The sequence below is a fragment of the Pinus tabuliformis genome, chromosome J (genome assembly GCF_031772625.1).
Source record: "Pinus tabuliformis cultivar Carrire ecotype Pingquan chromosome J, CPIR1, whole genome shotgun sequence".
Classification (NCBI taxonomy): domain Eukaryota; kingdom Viridiplantae; phylum Streptophyta; class Pinopsida; order Pinales; family Pinaceae; genus Pinus; species Pinus tabuliformis.
In genome coordinates, this window is record NC_142295.1 from 594,578,243 (window position 1) to 594,599,749 (window position 21,507).

Sequence of the window (21,507 nt, forward strand, 5' to 3'; positions counted from 1 at the left end):
GTAAAAGATATTCCAGAGGAGCATAGGATTGATGTGTTCATAGGGTCTTTAAAGGATAATATCCAACATGATGTTAGCCTTTGGGAACCTAATTCATTAGAGAAGGCATTTAGGTTAGCAAGAAAAATGGAAAGCAAAATTATGGCAACCAGGAAGCATACCACTCACAACTATAAAGACAGAAGTGATGTTGCCCCTAGTCTTCCACAACCTATAAGGTTGACACCAAAAAAATTGGAAGAAAAAAGAGCAAAAGGGCTTTGTTACAGTTGTGATAGCAAATACACTAAAGGTCATAAGTGTGCTGAGAAGAAATTATTCTACATAGATTGTGAAGAGGAAGAAGAAAAGGAGCAAGAAAGGTCAAAAGAAGAGGATATGATCCAGGAACAAAGCCTAGATGAAGAACAAATAAATCCGACCATATCTTGTAATTCATTGGTGGGAATTACCACTCCTCAAACCATCAAGATAGAAGGACAAATCAAGAAGAAAAAGGTAATAGTGTTGATTGATTCAGGAAGCACCCACAATTTTATTCATTGTAAGGTAGCAAAAGAATTGAATTGCTTCCTATATCCAGCACCAGAGTGTCAAGTGATGATTGCAAATGGAGGAACAATAAATTGCTCTGGAAAGTGTCATAATATCAAGCTATCCCTGGGAGAATATGTATTGACTAGCCCAATGCTTTCCATTCCAATGGGAGGTGTTGATGTTGTACTAGGAGTCCAATGGCTACAATCCTTGGGTACAATAGCTTTTAATTTTCAAGAACTTTTCATCAAATTTTCTACAGAAGGAAAGGAAGTTGAATTAAGGGGTATTGCAGGGAAACCAGGAAAGATAATCAGCTCTAATGGTATGAAAAAGCTTCTAAAAAAGGAGCAAAGAGGTGTAATTGCACAATTATGCTCGCTAGATGTTTCCACATCGGAATCATCTATTTCTCTGGATCTCCAAAAAGTCCTGGACAATCATTCCAAGGTATTTGAGACTCCCAAAGGTCTCCCACCTATGCGTGATCATGATCATGCTATTCATATGATTCCAGGAAGTGTTCCTCCAAACATCAGACCGTACAGATATCCCTATGTCCAAAAGAGTGAAATTGAACGTATGGTTGCAGAAATGCTAGAGGCTGGTATAATTCAACCGAGTCAAAGTTCTTTCTCTGCTCCAGTAGTATTGGTGCACAAGAAGGATGGATCATGGTGCATGTGTCTGGATTATAGGGAGCTCAACAAGCTCACTATTAAAGATAAGTTCCCCATTCCTGTCATTGATGAATTACTGGATGAATTGCATGGATCAATTTACTTCACCAAGTTGGATCTTCGTTCAGGATATCATCAAATCAGAATGAAGACTGAAGACATTCCGGAAACAGCATTTAGAACTCATGAGGGTCATTATGAATTTTTGGTCATGCCTTTTGGCCTTACCAATGCACCTTCAACATTTCAAGGTTTGATGAATTCAATTTTCAAACCATTCCTTAGAAAATTTGTGTTAGTATTTTTTGATGATATACTAATCTACAGCAAGTCTTGGAAGGATCATGTTGAACATGTTGACAGGGTGCTACAACTATTGGAGGAGAAACAATTATATGCAAAAAGATCCAAATGTTTCTTTGGAGTCCAGGAGGTGGAATATCTGGGTCATGTTGTATCTCATGAAGGAGTTAAGGTAGACCCTAGCAAAATTAAAGCCATTAAGGAATGGAAAATCCCCACATCCATAAAGCATCTGCGAGGATTTCTCGGGTTGACAGGGTATTATCGCAAGTTTGTTAAGAATTATGGGAGAATAGCAGCACCTCTAACAACATTATTGAAGAAAGATGCATTTTCATGGACTCTGGAAGCAACAAAGGCCTTTGAACATCTTAAAGAGGCAATGTGCCAAGCACCGGTCTTAGCTACACCGAACTTCACAAAAACCTTTATTGTGGAATGTGATGCTTCAGGAAATGGAATTGGTGCTGTTCTAATGGAAGATGAAAGACCCATTGCTTTTGAAAGTCATCCAATCAAGGGAAAGTTTTTAAGCAAAGCTATTTATGAGAAGGAAATGTTGGCAATACTCCATGCACTTAAGAAATGGCGACCCTACCTAATGGGAAGACACTTCAAGGTAAAAACGGATCATGATAGCCTTAAATACTTTTTAGAACAAAGATTATCCTCTGAAGAGCAACAAAAGTGGGTCACAAAGATGTTGGGTTATGACTTTGAAATCATCTACAAAAAAGGGAAGCAAAATGTGGTGGCAGATGCACTCTCAAGAAAGGATGAGGATGTGGAAGCATTGTTGTGCGCCATTACTATTATCCAACCAGATTGGATAAACGAAGCAAGGGAGGAATGGAAGAATGACGAAGAAGTGTGGAAACTTATTTGAAAGTTACAACAAGATTCCAGTACGTCTGATACATTTAGCTGGAAAAATGATTCGTTATGGTACAAAGATCGCTTATACCTCTGTAAGAATTCCCAGCTAAAACAAAAGATTCTTATGGAATTACACATTTCTCCCTTATGAGGGCACTCAGGATTTTTAAAAACTTACCGCATGTTTAAGAAGGAATTTTTTTGGGATGGCCTTAAATCAGATATTCAAAAGTTTGTGGCGGAATGTTTGGTTTGCCAACAAAATAAAGTTGAAACAATTAAGACACTGGGTCTATTACAACCTTTATCCATTCCAAGCCAACGTTGGGAGGAGGTTTTAATGGATTTTATCATAGGTTTACCCAAGTCTGAGGGAAAGAGTGTCATCATGGTGGTAGTTGACAGACTTACCAAGTATGCACACTTTTGTGCATTATCACATCCATTTAAAGCCAGTACAGTTTCTATTGCATTTATGGAAACAATTCAAAAGCTACATGGAAACCCAAAGATTATTATAAGTGACAGAGATCCCATTTTTACTGGAATTTTTTGGACAGAATTATTTTCTTGTCTTGGTACTCAGTTAGCTCATAGCTCATCTTATCATCCTCAATCTGTTGGGCAAACTGAGATAGTAAACAAATGTTTGGAAGGATATCTTCGTTGCTTTGTATCTGATAAACAGACACAATGGGTCAAATGGTTGCCTCTGGCTAAATGGTGGTATAACACTTCCTTCCATACAGCAACAAAAATGACCCCATTTATGGCACTTTATGAGTATCAACCACCATCCATCACATCATATTTAAGAGAAAATTCTAAGGTTCAGGCAGTGGAACATCACATCGAACATCAACAACAAGTCCTCCAACTCTTAAGGATAACCTCGTGTTGGCACATAATAGAATGAAACAACAGGCAGATCAACATCGCAGTGAAAGAAGTTTTGATGTACGTGATTGGGTATTCCTACGGCTACAACCATATAAGCAAATGTCCATCAACAAGCTAAGAAGGATAATAAATTATCACCAAAGTATTATGGTCCGTACAAGGTGTTGCAAAAGATTGGTACTATGGCATACAAATTGGAGCTTCCTGCAGCTTCTCGATTGCACCCAGTTTTCCATGTTTCATGTTTAAAGAAGGTTATAGGTGACAAGCTCCTAGTTCAAACAATATTGCCAGAACTTGACAAGGAAGGAAAAATTATATTGGAACCGGAAGCAGTCACAAAAACAAGAACTCAACAGCTACGAAATCAATCAATTTCAGAGTATCTTATCAAGTGGAAGAACTTATCCGCTGAATATTCCACATGGGAGGATGAGAATTTTATGCAGAAGTATGCAGACTCACTCAAGCATTGAGGACAACACTTTTTTGAAGGAGAGGGGCATGTTGGGTCCCTATAATACTAGTGATTACCCCATTACTATTGTAGTTATACCCCTTATTAATATTGTTGTGCCCTTATTGCCCCCATATTGTTATTATTGTGCCCCATAGAATCCCTCTATTGTTATTTTTGTGGCTTTATATTATTATTGTTAGGTCAGCTGGATTATATTGTGACTCCTTAGACTCCTATATATAGAAATGAGGTTTTGTCATTTGAATCATCCAAGAATTGTTCATTTATGTAATGTAAAGGAGGTTTCCCCTCGAAGAGGCTGAATTCTAAGGAATTGATCTATCTTTTCTATCTTTTCTTGAGCTGGTTTCATAACACCATGTACCTTCCATCATGTTGGCATGCTTGTAAGATCCAATCTTGTAAGTTTGTCCCATAAGAACTCATAGCTACTATATGATTCATCGGTATCCTCCTACCAAGAGCATCTTCAACCTTGTTATCTTTACCTTTAATGTACCTGATCTCAAACAAAAAATCACTAATCATGGCTAACCATCTAGCTTACATGGCATTCAGATTCAGTTGGTCAAACAAGTATCTCAATCCACTGTGATCGTTCATCAATACGAACCTCCTGCGAAGAAGATAGTGCCTCCACATCTTCAATGCATGGATGATCATTGCCAACTCAATATCATGTGTCAGATAATTTTGCTCGTTCTCATTCAGTTTATGTAACTCATTGCACACTACTTGTCCTTCCTACATAAGGACTCCATCAAGTCCTCTCTTGCAAGAATTTGTATAAACCACAAAATCTTTGTCTAGATCTGTGATCTTTAACACTGTAACATTCATCAACAACTTCTTTAATTGCTCAAAACTTGTTGCACATTCTTATGTCCATTCAAATTTCTTACCTTGCCTCTGTAGTGACGTAATAGGATATGCAATTTGAGAGAATTTCATGATGAATCTCCTGTAGTAATCTGCTAGCCCCATGAATGATATTACATCATCCACATTTCTAGGATCTAACCACTCCATGATAGCCCTTATCTTTTCTAGATCCACTATTATTCCTTCCTTGGAAACAACATGTCCTAAGTCATGTACCTATGTCTAAAATAAACTACATTTACTAAGCTTAGCATACCATTGATGGTCTCCTAGCAATCTCAATATTGCTGCTAAGTGCTTGGCGTGCTCTTCCTCATTCTTAGAATATATCAAGATGTCATCAATGGGTACAATGACAAACTTGTCCAAGAAAGGATGTAACACACCATTCATCAAGCACATAAAAGTAGTTGGAGCATTATTCAAACCAAATGGAACTACAACAAACCCATAATTCCCATACCTAGTTCGAAAAGTTATCTTGTAAATGTCCTCTTCCTTGATGTGTACGTGATGGTATCGTAATCTCATATCAATCTTCGAGAACATTGTTGCTCCCTTCAACTAGTCGAACAAGTCATCGATCCTTGGCAACGGATACCTATTCTTGATGGTTACCTTGTTCAACTACCTATAATCAATACATAGCCTAAGATTACCATCCTTCTTCTTTACAAACAACACTTGTGCCCCCCAAGGTGATAAAATTGGCCTAATGTATCCCTTGTCAAGCATTTCCTTCAACTACAACTTCAACTCTACTAAATCTAGCATGCTCATCCTATATTATGCCTTTGATGTTGTTGTTGCCCCCGATACCAACTCAGTATAGAAGTCCACTTCTCTATGAGGCAGAAAATTTTAAATATATGCTATAAACACATCGTGAAACTGCAGCAAGATTGGGTACTTGCTCAATACATCAACATCCTCAACATCCTTACCTGTATCACCAGAAGTATGCACTACAAATAACACACACCATTTTCTGCGACTACGCTTTGCCTGCATAATTTTCACCATTCTAACTTATGTTTCCTTCTTCTTGCCTGCAAGATCCTTTGTTCCCTAGTGTCATCCAAGCACTCAATGGCCTTGGAATGACATTCCACTTTGGTCCTATCAAGATACAACCATTCCATACCCAAAAGCATGTTATATGATCCCAACGATAATACATTCAAATGTGTTGAAGTGGGCATACCATTCAAATCGAATGCATAAGCTCTTACCCAGTGATGCACTCTCTTCTTTGTACTTGTAGCCAACTACACTAACCAGGATTTTGCATGCACTTCTTTATTCAAACCACACTTTTCCACCAATTTAGGGTTAACATAACTATAATTAGATCCAGGGTCAATCAAAATAGAAATAAATTTATCACAAATCTTACCATCCATCTCAATAATAGATGCCATGTGATCTGCTTGCATGTTAACCAATGTTGCATAGATACAAAGAATTCTCTTCCAAACATCCCCAACAGTTTGTGCCTCCTGTGCACTATAGATTTGAGGCCTACCACCCTTATACTATGGACAATCTATATTGAGATGCTCCTTGCCACATATACAACACTGCAATGGTCCCATACCATCACCTCTAATCTGCTACCCTCCAAGCTATGACCCATATCCCTATCTAACTACATTGAACTTCTTATAAGGTGCAAAATTTTCTTTCTCACCTGCATCCTAAGGCCTTGTTCTTTTCGGCTTCCATTTACTTTTAGCTTTGTCTTTCCCTTTCCGTCCCTACTGCAATTCTATCTTACGCTTTGACTGCTCATAACAATGCTTCAATTTCCCAATAACTTCCTCAAGTGACCAAGGCTCATCATACTCAATCCGATCTCTAAATGCTAATGGCAATCCACTGACAAATCTATGAACTTTGGCCTTATCATATTTAAGATATGGTACATACCTTAATAACTCCAGAAACTTGGTCGTAAACTCCTCCTTTGTCATCGAACCCATCTTTAGTTCATAAAATTCCTTAGCTTTGTTGGTGTAGAACCTTTCTAACAAGTATTTTGTAACATCCCTGGTGGAAAAGTTCATGTAATAAAAGCAAAATAAGACCACGGTTAAGGGACACTTATTCCAAGCTGAATGTTGGGCAAAGATATCCTAGTGGGCATCACTGGATGTGTGTTTTGGCTAAGGAAAATTGGCAAAAGCTAAGGCAAAGGAATTAAAAGGAAAAAAAGGCATTTTGGCACATTTATTTATGAAAATAAATGAAATTAGTAGAAAATTAAGGTGAAAGGTCACAGGTTTCATGTGAGGAGGAAATTGAAGGAAAATAATGGAAAATGAAGAAATTAGAGGCCTCATGCATAAAAAGGCTTCTGAGGATCAGTACACGGTTTTTGTCAAGTTCAAGTTTGGAGCTCTCTCACTATTCTCTCTCTCTCTCTCTCACTCTCTTGGTCACTTAGAATTTTCTTGGAGCACTATAGTTTGGAGCATGGAAAGGAAAGGAAGGAAATCAAGGAACAAGGAAAGGAAAGCAGGATCAAGTAGCTTCAACAGGAATACTTGCAGGTAACCTTTTGCATGTATGATTTCCTAGCTGGTTTGGACATGCATGGTTTTGCATGTCGTTGTATGGTTCTCTTTTTGCCGGTGGCATGGTATTGTTGAGTTATGACAATGGATTTCAGCCTAGCCTAGCCTTTTTCAAGATACCACGGTATGTTAGGATGTTTATTTTAGTTTTTGAGCTTTGGTTTGCCGAATGGATTTTGGAATCCTGGGTGGAGGTGGTCTCAAGGTTCATTCCCAAAGGCCTAGGAATCCCTTGACTGGTTTTGGCGGGATACACAGTAAAGACTGAGGGAGCAGTCTTGGTTTAGGGCCTAGTGATCTGGGTTTGGATTACGGTAAAGCCTGAGAAACAAGGAAACGGAAAATTCCTGAAGGATAGTGATGGATTCCGGATGTCATTCCAAATTCTATTTGGTTGTGATTGGAGCGTCAGTTTTGGTGTGATCATAGTTGGGTGAGGGTAGAGGTGGTTTAACCTCTGGATTCCCTTGGTTGTTCTTTGATTGTTTGTTCTATGAGATACCACATTCATGCTTGGAATATGGCATGGGGGTGACTAGATGAAAGAGAGATTTGTTCAACCATGTCTATGGTCGGGTGGTATGTGGAAGTTCCAAACCTGGTTGGACTTGCCTATGATTAATAAAATCTAATTTCTCTTACTTTTGCACTGATTTATATGTGGATTTAAAGGTCATCATATCTCTAATATTTATATGGTTTTATGCTGGTTATAAGCATGGTTGAATGACTGCTTCATGTCATGGTTATTTCATATATTTACTTGTAACTGTTAAATGGATGGATGCAAGACCTAATTGATGATGTAGTAGTTAAATGGAGAAGGAGATGATCATTATGGTTATGTTTCATAAGTTGTTTAAGTCATTTATGCTATGTCTTGTATCCTAAACCTGTAGGTTGCATTGATGCCAAATGTTTGAAAGAATGTCAGTCCTGGTTGGGGATGCTCAAGCCTTATCCTGAGGTTGATTTTTGATTGATTAACATTGTTATTATATTTTTAATGAATTCTAGAAGCTACAACAAGTTTTGTGCAGAGGCCAATATTAAGGGCTAGAAAAGTGGCTTAAATCCTAGGCTCGCTGGCACAAAACTGGAAATTATGGTCCATGGTCGTAGGCAGGAAGACTGATGAGAGCGACGTTAGGCTGTTGGCCACTCCCTTGCCTATAGCATGAGAGCTACTATGGCCTAGGAGTTGCTGAAGAGCAGTGGGACCCAAGGACAGGTTGTCTAAGTGACTGAATTGTCTCCTAAGGTTTATGTTGATGATGTTGGATGATTGTATGTGATTGTAGTAGCATCTCTCCTCATGTTTACCCTGGTTGGCATGATTACTTTGGGTAGACCTGGGAGGGGGTGTTACATATTTCTTCCTGAAAATTCTCTTGAATTGATGCCAAATCAACTCTTTTATCCTAGTGTCTTTGACTCGCTTCACATCTTGCCACCAGATTTTTGCTTTCCCATTGAGGCTAAATATAGGTATTTTTCCCTTCACATTCTCAATGTACTCATGTAGCTCAAATAATTTCTTCATCCCAAGTAGCAATTATTATTCATCCTTCAGCCTCTTCAAATCCCCATCAAAGGTAGGTGGCTTCGCTTTCTTGAACTCATCTCGAAAATATCCCCTATCACTCCTCTTGTAAGGATGATAACGATGATGATCATAGTGTCTGTTAGAACTAAAACTAGAATAGAACCTGTGCCCATCACCTCTCCTATACGAAGTATCCAAGAGCCTGCCATATCTGATTGTGTCATCCCTATTTGACCTATGCCCACCATGAGATCTACTACCATATGCCTCATTAGTCCTGTCCTCATGCCCATGGCTAATCCGAAGCGGTATTTTGCAATTTTGACAAACTATGAAGGATTTTTGCATTGACTTCTGCTTGTTTCTCCTGTGCCTGCATGATTCTATAATTATTTGCCTTGTAAATTCTTATTTTTTCCTTCAAACTTCTCAATGTGTCTACTAAGTCAGAAGATTTCCCAACACCATATTTCTCATCTAATCCATAGGGAGAGTCTCGTGAACTGTAGTCTACCATCTTACTAGTCAAATTTGATCTTCTTCTTGCAAGTATACCAAGTCAGCTTAAACCAAAACATAACATAATTAACATACCTTAGTATAGTTCATGGGAGGATATCTCGTTTGCAAGATCAACCAAATTAGCACAATACATGTATAAACATAATCATAGCAATATATGAACATCATTTCAACCATTATCCAATCATCAATGCATGACCATACTGACCACATACCATGACATCATGCACGACAACTATCACCATGCCAATGTAAGCACTAACATGCATAACCAATGCATAAAGGACATACACTCATGATGACCATGTCCAAAAAAATCACCATCAGCTTTCACATGGTGACACAACTGCAACAATTACCACCACCATGCATACAAAACAATCACATAAACCAAAAACATGAAGAACATGTATGTAATCGACATGTATGCATGACCAACACATCGCCCATCTAGTCCAAGGGGTGAACCATGCTTTGATACCACTCTTTAACACCCTCCTCCCACATTTACCCAAGCTAACTGGTCCACTAAGCTAAACATCTGATGAGAGGCTACTATGATGTGATTCAACTCCCCATGTAAATTTAAGGAAGTGGAACCAAAAAAACAAAACCTTTATGACCTTCCTCACATGCTACAGAACCTTCAAGATCCAACTAACCCTTCTAGGTGATTAACTCCATATACAACTTGACATTTTACTGATTTTAACACTTAGCTTCTCCCATGACAAGCCATTCATGTGATTAAGTACTTCTAGTCGCTCCCACAGGAAGGCATGCCAGTGACTGTGGACTTTTTCAGGCAGTTTTGTGCTAGCAACCCTGGATTCTGAGCCACTTTTTAAGGTCTAGGTCTCAAGCCACTACCCAGAACTTCATGAAACTTTCAAAAATTATAAATAACAATAGAATAAGTCTACTAATGTAATCACTAATATAAGAACTTGATCTAACCCCTACTAACCATGACAGGCATTTCGTCAAACATGTCACAAATATGTAATCTACAGGTCATAACAACATATCTTAGCATAGGGGTATCATACTTATCTAATATTCATAAAGAAGCATTGTTGCCTTATCACAATAGCTCCATTATGATCTATTAGGTCATTTATTCACTGTATATTCATTTTCAAATCAAAACATGATGAGACTCATACATCAAGTCTATCATAAAGCATACTCATAACCAACATATAACCAAAAGAAATAAGGATATAACAGCCATAAAAACCACTTATGAACTAGTACATTTGCACATGAAATGCCAAATAATGAGCTCTTATTAATGAATGCATAAGCCAACCAGGTTTGGGATTCCCGCGAACCACCCAACCATATGTTGGGCTTAACAAATTCTTTCTTTCAGCCAATCACCCCCTATGCCATATTCCAGGCATGAATGTGGGACTCACAAAAAAAAACCAACCAGGGCTTCCTCAGGTTTTACCGTATATCCCACCAAGGGATTCCTAGGCCTGGCCCCTCATTAATACAACCAGGATTTACTACAATCCCCACCAGATCACTAGGCCCTAAACAAGCATGGATGCCTCCGGATCTCTGCACCTAAACCGTGAGGAATATGTTTGTCTCAACCTCTCGGCTTTACTGTGTATCCCGCCAAAACTAGTTAAATGATTCCTAGGCCTATGAGGACACCACCCTTAGGCCTTTGTAGTGTATCTTGCCATTATCAATCAAGGGATTCCTAATCCCAATCAAGGGTATTCATCTATGAGCTTTACTGTGTATCCCATCCCGGGATTCCTAGGCCTTGTGAATAATCCTAAGACCACCCCACTCATCTTCGAGTCCATCCGGCAATCCAGCTCAACCAAAACAAGAGAACTGCATCACACCATGGTTATCCATAAATCAAAATGCAAGGTTGAGCAACATTGTCACACCTAGAAAAACCCATGTCAATGACAGCAAGAGAACCAATAACACACATGCATGTATCATGCATTCCATATCTAGCAAGGAAGTCACACCTGCAAATCTATACCTGCAAGTAATTCCATTGTAGCCTCTTAATTCTACTCTTCCTTGCTTGATCTTTGCTTCTTTTCCCTTCCTTTACTTTCCTTGATCCAATTCTAAAGTGCTTTAAGAATTCTCTAGGTGTCCAAGAGTATGAGAGAGAGATCTCCAAAACTAAACTGACAAAAAGGTACCAACTGATCCTCAGAAGTCTTTTTATTAATGAGGCCTCTATTTTCTTCATTTTCCATTATTTTCCTTCATTTTCCTCCTAACATGAAACCTGCGACCTTTCACCTTCCTCTTCTCCTAATTTCCATTATTTTCATCAATAAAATGTCAATAAATACCACTTTGTCTTTCCAAATCCTTTTTCATTGCCTTTGTCAATTTCCTTATCCATAATAAACCAAATAAACACCCACACTAGGATGTTTTTCCAAACATTCAGCTTGGAATACATGTCCCACGACCTTGGTTATTATTTTTCCTTTATTAACTTTATTACATGGATTGTTGACTAGGGTTGTTACAGAACCCTCCCCCTTAGGGGAACACTGTCCTCGGTGTTCAATGACACCTACAACCAGCAAAACGTACTGAAAAGCAAAAAATACTAGCCATGGAGCTTTATAACTTAGCTCATTGCAGTATTTATAATTATCAACCTGCTGAGAAGCAAACCAACACAACAGCATAACAACATGACAACTATAATGACATGACACCCATACCAGTTATTGGATCTTTATAACACATCTCATGGCGGTATTTACATCCATATACATATGTACATATACCAAAACATCACACCATAACATATACCAAAATACATATGCTCAGCCAATGAATAGAGAAGGATATATAGCCCACATCTGATCCTCCATCTCCCATGTAGCTTCATCAGACCCAAAGTGCTTCCACTACACTTTAAACCGTTCGATTTCTCAGTTCCAGAGCACGAGCATATTTCTCTAAAAATACACTGAGGTTCTGGCTAGAATTATCCTTTTGTCTCCACCTGCAATACAGACCAGTCAATCACATGATTAGCATCCTTAATATACTTCTTAATCAATAGCACATGGAAAACATCATGAAATTTAACTGTTAGAGACAACGCAAGTCGATAGGCTACTAGCCCAATCCTTTCAATAATATTGAATGGTCCACAAAATCGACTTTCCATCTTGGCACATGATTCAATCCTCAATAAGTTCTTCTTCAGCTTAATGCGCAGATACACCTGATCCCCAACTTAAAACTCCTTAAACAACCGTTTCGATCTGCATAACTTTTATGTTTGCCTTGTGTTGCCTTTACATTCTTCTTGATTACCTACATTTCATGTTCCATATTTGCAACCATATCTGGTCCAATCAACACCCTTTTCACTAGATCACTCCAACTTATGAGAGTATTACAACTCTACCCATAGAGTGCCTCAAATGGACTCATCCTGAGTGACTCCTGATAACCATTATTATAATTGAAATCAACCAACGAAAGGTATTCCTCCCATCTCCTCTATTGATGCATCACATACATCCTCAACATGTCCTCCACTATCCTATTGACCCTCTATGTCTGACCATCTGTCTTCAAATGATAAGTTGTGCTAAAGGCCAACTTTGTCCCAAAACCTGCAAACAACTCTTTCCTAAACTTGGAAGTGAACTTAGCATCCTTGTATGACACAGTCTTCCTTGGAACACCATGCAATCTCACTACATCTCTGGTGAATACTTGTGCCACATCACTAACTGAATACATATATTTTAATGGAATGAAGTATGCTACCTTTGTCAACCTGTCTACCACAACCATGATGGAATCATGTTGTCTAGATGTCTTTGAAAAACCTGTGATGAAATCCATGGAAATTACCTCCCACTTCCACTCTTGAATTGGAGTCAATTGTAGTAGTCCACCTAGATACTTACATTATGCTTTCATCTACTCATAGTCTCAGAATCTAGCCATAACTCTGCCACTTCCTTCTTTAGATTTAGCCAATGATAAAACTTTTTCACTATTGTCAATGTCTTATGGTATCCTGGGTGACCTAAATACATTTCTACATGAAAATCTCACAATATAGTCTTCTTGAGCTCATTATTGTCTGGCACATATACCATGTCCCTAAATCTAATCAAACCATCTATTGTAAGACAATAGTCCACATCCTGCTCACTTGTACCCTGTTGTAACCTGTGCATAAGCTCCATGTGCCTGCCATCCTTTTGTCTTTCCTGTAAGTTCGAATCCTGTAAGTATGTCCCATAAGAACTCATAATTGTTATATGATTCACATGTATCCTCCTACTAATAGAATATGTAACCTTGTTCTCTTTCCCTTTAATGTACCTGATGTCAAAGTCAAACTCATTAATCGTGGCCACCCATCTAGTTTTCCTAGAATACGGAGTTGGTTTGTCAAACAAGTATCTCAATCCACTTTGATCTCTCATTAATACAAACCTTGTGCCAATAATATAGTGTCTCCACATCTTCAATGCATGGATGATCGCTGCCAACTCAAGATCATGTGTCGGATAATTCTGCTCGTGCTCATTTTGTTTTCGTGACTCATAGCACACTACCTATCCTTCCTGCATAAGGACTCCACCAAGTCTCCTCTTGTAAGAATATGTACACACCACAAACTCTTTGTCTGAATCTGTGATCTTTAAAACTGTAGAATTCGTCAACAAATGCTTCAATTTCTCAAAACTTGTTGCACATTCTTTTGTCCATTCAAATTTCTTACCTTGCCTCTGTAATGGCGTAATAATATATGCAATTCAAGAGAATTTCTTCATTAACCTCATGTAGTAACCTGCGAGCCCCACGAATGATCTTACCTCATCCACTTTTCTAAGATCTGCCCACTCCATGATAATCCTTATTTTTTTTGGATCCATTGTTATGCCTTCCTTGGAAACAACATGTCTCAAGTAATGTACCTTTGTCTAAAAGAAACTACATTTACTGAGCTTAGCATATAACCGATGCTCTCTTAGCAATCTCAATATTGTTGCTAAGTTCTCAGCATGCTCTTCCTCATTCTTATAATATATAAAGGTGTCATCAATGAATACAATAACAAACTGGTTTAGATAAGGAGCCAACACATTATTCATCAAGCACATAGAATTAGAGGGAGCATTAGTCAAACCAAATGAAACTACAATAGACTCATAATTCCCATACCTGGTCCAGAAAGTTGTCTTGTAAATGTCCTCTTCCTTATTGCGTACATGATGGTATCGTGATCTAAGATAAATCTTTGAGAACAATTTTGCTCCCTTCAATTGGTCGAGCAAGTTATCAATCTTGAGCAATGGATACCTGTTCTTAACAGTTACCTTGTTTAATTGTTTCTAATCAATGCATATCCTAAGAGTATCATCCTTCATCTCCAGAGACAACATTAGTACACCCAAAGGTGATACACTTGGCCTAATGTATCCCTTGTCAAGCATTTCCTTCAACTGCAAGTTCAACTCTCTTAACTCTGGCATGTTCATCGTGTATGGTGCCTTTGATGTTGGTGTTTCCCCTAGTACCAACTCAATAGAGAATTCCACTTCTCTATGAGGCAGAAAATCTGAAATCTATGCTGGAAACACATCCTGAAACTGCAGCAAGATTGGGTACCTTCTCAATACCTTCGCATCTGCCGCATCCTTACCTTTATCACTAGAAATATGCACTACAAATAAAACACACCCTTTTTTGAGATTGTCCTTTTCCTACATAGTTGTCATCATTCTAACTGATGTTGCCTTCCTCTTACCGTGCAAGATCCTTTGTTCCCAGTGTCATCCAAGCACTCAATGTCCTTGTCATAATAATCCACTTTGGTCCTATCAAGATACATCAAGTTCATACCCAAAAGCATACTATATGACCCCAACAGAAATACATTCAAATGTGTTGAGCTAGGCATACCATTCAACTCGAATGCACAAGCTCTCACCCAATGATGCACTCTCTTCTTTGTACCTATATCCAACTGCACTAACCAGGATTCTTCATTCACTTTTTTATTCAAACCACACTTATCCACCAAGTTAGGGTTAACATAATTATAATTAGATCTAGGGTCAATCAAAATAGAAACAACTTGATCACAAATCATATCATCCATCTTGATAATAGATTCATAGTGATCCACCTGCTTGTTATCCAATGTTGCATAGATAATAGGAATGCTAAGCCCAACATACCCAACAGTATACGCCTGTTGTGCACTGTAAATATGAGGCCTACCACTGTAATATTGCAGACAATCTCTCTTAAGATGCCCCTTTCCACACATCCAACACTGCAATAGTCCCATACCATCACCTATATTATGCTTCCCTCCAGGTTGTGACCCATGTCCCTATCTAACTACATTGAACTTCTTATAAGGTGCAACATTTTCTTTCTCACCTGCATCCTGAGGCCTTGTTCTTTTCGGCTACCATTTACCTTTGGATTTGTCTTTCCCTTTCCAGCCCTGCTGCGATTCTATCTTACACTTTGACTACTCATAACAATCCTTCAATTTCCTAAAATCTCCTCAAGTGACCAAGGCTCATCATACTCAATCCAATCTCTAAATGCTAATGTAAATCCATAGAAAAATCTCTGAACTTTTTCCTTCTCATATTTAAGATACGGTACATACCTCAATAACTCTAGAAACTTAGTCATATACTCCTTATGTGTCATCAATCCCATATTTAGTTCATAGAATTCTTTAGCTTTTTTGTCGTAGTACCTTTTTGACAAGTATTTATTCCTGAAAAGTCTCTTGAATTCATGCCAACTCAACTCTTCTATCTTGATGTCTCTGAATCACTTCACATCTTCCCACCAGATGTTTTCTTTCCCTTTGAGGCTAAAGATAGCCATTTTTGCCTTCATAATCTCGGTGTACTCTTGCAGCTCAAATAATTTCTTCATCCCAAGTAGTCATGCTTCTAAATCCTCTGGCTTCTTCAAATCCCCATCAAAGGTAGGTGGATTCACTTTCTTGAACTCATCTAGAAAATATCCCTTGTCACTCCTCCTATAAGGATGTTAATGATGATGACCATAGTGCTTGTCTGAACCAAAACTAGAATATATGTGTCCATCACCTCTCCTATCCATAGTATCCAAGATCCTGCTTCTTCCATATGCCCCATTAGTCATGTCCTCCTACCCATGGATGATCCGAAGTGGTCCTTGTCTTTGTTCTGACAAACTCTGAAGGATTATTGCATTGACTCCCACTTGTTTCTCATGTGCCTACATGATTCTTTCGTTGTCTACCTTGAAACTTCCTATTTATGCCTTCAAACTTCTCAATGTGTCTGCTAAGTCAAAAGAGTGCCCAACACCATGCTGCTCATTTGATCCATAGGGAGAGTCTCGTGAACTGTAGTCTACCATCTTTCTAGTCATCTTTGATCTTCTTCCTACAAGTATACCATGTCAGCTTAAACCAAAACATAACATAATCAACATACCTCAATATAGTTTAGGGGAGGATATCTCATCTGCAAGATCAACCAAATTAGTGCAATACATGTATAAACATAATCATAGAAGTATACGAACATCATTTCAACAATTATCCAGTTATAAATGCATGATCGTATTAACCACATACCATGACATCATGCACAACAACTATCACCATATCAATGTATGTATAACAACATATAAGAAGTAACATACATAACCATTGCATAACCGACATACACTCATGACGACCACATCCAACAACAACATCAGCAACTTTCACATGGCGACACAACTGCAACCATGAACACCACCATGCATACACAACAAGCACATAAACCACAAACATGAAGAATACATATGTAATCGACATGTATGCATGACCAACACATCGCCCATCCAGTCCAAGGGTTGAACCATACTCTGATACCACTCTATAACACCTTCCTCTCACATTTACCCAATCTAATTGTTCCACTAGGGTAAACATGTGATGAGAGGCTACTATGATGTGATTCAACTCCCCATTTAGGTTTAAGGAAGTGGAACTGACAAAACAAAACCATTTTGACCTTCCAAACATGCTACTGAACCTTCAAGAGCCAACCAACCCTTCCAGATGCTTAACTCCTAAGACAACTTGACATTTTACTAATATGGACCCTCAATTGCTCTCATGACAATCCATGAATGTGGCTTAGGCCTTCCAGTCACTCCCACAGTAAGGCATGCCAATGACTGTGAAATTTTTCAGGTGTTTTTTTGCCAACGACCCTGGATTCTTAGCCACTTTTTCAAGGCTAGGTCTCAATCCACTTCCCATAACTTTATGAAACTTTCAGAAATGATAAATAACATTGGAATAAGGCTACTAGTGCAATTGTTGGTACAAGTACTTGATATGACCCCTACTATCTATGACAAGAATGTCATCAAACATGTCACAAATATGTAATCTACAAGTCATCAATGTATCTAAGCATAGGGGTCTCATACTTATCTGAGATTCATAAATAAGCACCATTGCCTTATTACAATAGGTGCATTATAGTCTATTATGTCATATATTTATTTTAAATTCATTTGCAAATAAAAGCATGATGAGAGCCATACATCAATATCATCCATCCCGAGGTGGTGGGCACTAATCCCCATCGGGATACTTGCTAAGGATCTCACCCCCATCGGGGATGTTTTAGATCTATATTGAAAATCTACATGAATGGATATTAATTACGACAAATTGTTCCTAATTCCCAATTGCCTTGCAGAAAATATTCTCTAGTAGGTACAAATTATTCTCCCTTTTCCTTGAAAAGATTTGGAATCTGAGTTCAAGTATCTAGGTTTTTTTCTCAAATCAATTTCTAATACATTTGTAGATTGGATATGGTTGTTTTATAAATTTGAAGCATGTATTTCATTATGGGTCAATAAAATCCTATCCAAGGGGAGCCTTTGGTTTTTCTCAAGTCAGTACTAGAAATTATCCCAGTATATTAGATGTCTATAGCAATTGTGCCAAAGGGAATTTTCATCAAAATAAAATAGATCAGTTCTTAGTTGTTATGGTTGGGTTCTTATCAAACTATATGCATCCATCTTGTGAAATGGATTTGAGAAGTATCCCTAAAAAAGATCAGGGGATGGAGGATTAAATTTTATTTTTTTTCGTTCAATCAATCCCTTATGACTAGAAGCTTATGGAGGCTTACCCATAACTCCTCCTTTTGGGGCCTGGTATCAAAATCAAAGTATTTACATGATCTATCGATTTAATAGTAGTATAGATAGACAAGGAAGATAGCCAAATAATCAATAGTATGGAAAGAATTGGTTTTTTCTTTCCCCTTAGTTGATTAGTGGACGAAATGGAGAACTGGTAAGGGTAGGAAAGTAAAAAAAAGGTGAGTATCCGTGGTTTGGCGTCAATAAGTATTTTCAGCGCTTAGATCCTCTTCTTCAACCACTCCATGAGTTTAGTGTCTTTTTCCTTGAGTGTGTCAAAGCGTAAATCCCCAATATTGTGGGACATTGGGCTAGAAACCAAAGGTAAATATTGAGTTGGATGGCCCAAAAATGGTTGAGTGGCACAACTATATTGGACTCTAATTTTGTTAGGTTGAAGGAAGAGGAGGAGGATGGCATGTTGTGTTGGTCAAAGAATCATAGGAAGGGAAACTATATAGCCAAAATGGGGTACTTTTCCTATGCAGAATTGTAGTACTTAGGGAACAAACAATGGTGGTGGAGCCTTTTGTGGAAGCTCCATGCTCCAATAAAAAGTAAAATTTACTTGTGGCTTGCTTTGAAAAACAATTATTTGACTTGGAAAAATGTCTTAAAATAGGGTAAAGTAGGTTCCAACATATGCACTCTATGTAAACTAAGAGAAAACCATTTTTATTTCTTTCCCTTACATAGCGCGGGTATTTTGACATGTGGACCTTGTTTTCAATCAAAGCATCCTAGAAGAAGTAGGGACTGGAATATTGAATGAAGGAATGGATCAAGGATAAATAAATCGAGTAATATAAATATTTTCCCTATACCTTGGTATATGGTATCTAGTGAACCTACAACTCCAACCTTTTCAAAGATGCGGATATTCCACCAAAATTGAAGACAAGATTAATCATCAAGATTATCGAGGAATTCATTGTGAAGTGAAAGGAAAGAAAAAAAAAACAAGGGTTATAGTTATGCATGAGCTAGATTTTGATATCCCGTGTGGATTTTTTTATGGTTCAAGTCAAGGCCATCCTCCAGTCTATGGGGTTGGCATCATGTTTTTGTTTAATCAAAATCATTATATTCACTGTTGTAGGAGGGGAGGGGGGGGGATAACAGAGTTGAATTCATTTCCCTATGGACTCTTCTCTGTTTCCATTAACAAAAGTGTAAGGAATTCAAGTATTGGGAGGCTCAAAGCTAGTTATCGATTGGGCCTCCAAGAATACCACTACAAAGAATCTGTTCTTAGACCCTTTACTGTAGGAACTATACATTTAAATGTAACATTTTGAATGGATTTTATTTAGGTGAGTCCACAAGGAGCTCAATATGAAAATTGAGATGTTGTTAAAGGAAACTATGGCTCTATCTACAAGGTCATTCTGTATCAATGAGTTCTTGGATGGTTCCAAGACAAATCTATGGAATTTCATTTGTAGTCTTCTTTTCCTACTAGTATCTTGTGTTTGTTCATCTTTAGTTTTCGTAAAGGAGTACATGGATTTTGTAAAGTGGAAATATGATCGTAGTGTTATGGTAACAAAATTAAGTTGTTTTTAAGTTCTTAAGATATATTGTAAATGATGCACAGTTGGTATAGTTTTGAATTGTTAAAGAATGAAATCATGTTTTGAAGGAGAGGATAAACTCCTTTTTGTAGACTCCTAAAGGGATTTAACACCATATTAGCCCTAGAAAGAACCATAGCAAATATGTTCATTTCTCATGAATATAATATTTTTTTCCCTGAAAAGAAAAAATTATTTGTGAAAATAATAGTACTTGCATAGGCTAAGACTTCCTAATGAGGGCCAAAAGTTCATTTTTTTTAATGATATTAAGTGTATTGATCTAGATGTATAACAGTTTTTGTTATTTAATATATTTTTTTCCTTGAAGAAATATCTTTATACATGTTTTGTTTTGGTTCTTGGTTGATAGTCGGAAAATTCCTCCCCCAACAACAAAGGAGACTCACCCAATGGTAACTCCCAAATAGATCTACTCTTATTAGGAATAATGAGTCCCACTAGTATGTGGACCCGATTCCCACTTAAAAAGGTTTAAATGCAATTTAATATTGATTTGATTGAAAAATATTTTAATCTAATGCTTCAAATATATTATGTATATGCTTATAATCAATATTATATCTAACTAGTGTGTGTGTAAATTTTGTTAAATCAATTACAAGAAGTATAATTAATTAATGAATTTAAGGAATTAATTCATAGAAATCATTAAATGTTTAAATGATTTTCAAATAAATAATTATTTGAAAAATGTCATATCATATTTTTATATCTAATAAAATATCAATTGAAGAAAATTTGAAACGTGAAACAAATTTCACATATCAAAATGAAAATATGAATTGCACAACTTACAGAAATTTAGATTAAACAATTACATCTTCACATAAGATGTTTTTGCAAAAGATGTAAGGCCTTCAACAATCTACATATTTATATTTAGATAATCAAGTAAAGTGGTTATTCCTTCAAGCAATGATTTTGATACACATTCTTAATTTTCCAATTCAAGGAATTCTTGTTGTATAATATACATGAACTTATGTGTGATTTAGGATCTTGAATGTGTACTATCTTTATTTGTTCGTAAGCATATATTTTTCCCAAAGTTGTCCATTCCTTCCTTTATCTTCTCATTTTTTTCCCTACTAATCATTAAGGTTATTCCACATACCTATAAATCTACAATAATATACAAAAATAACAATTAGCGTGCACACTCAAAATAAATTTATTACACAAATTCTTATTCAAAAAAATTAATTCACAATTTGGTTCAATGACTTATCCCTTTTTAGTCCAATTTGATTTCCAGGAATATAGGATCTAGTCTAAAATAGTTACAGGGACACAAACAAATGCTTTTGACAAATGGTCATCATTTAATTGTTTTCAAGTAGGGAGAATTAATCCCATATTCATCAAGTAAACTCATGATAAATAATTT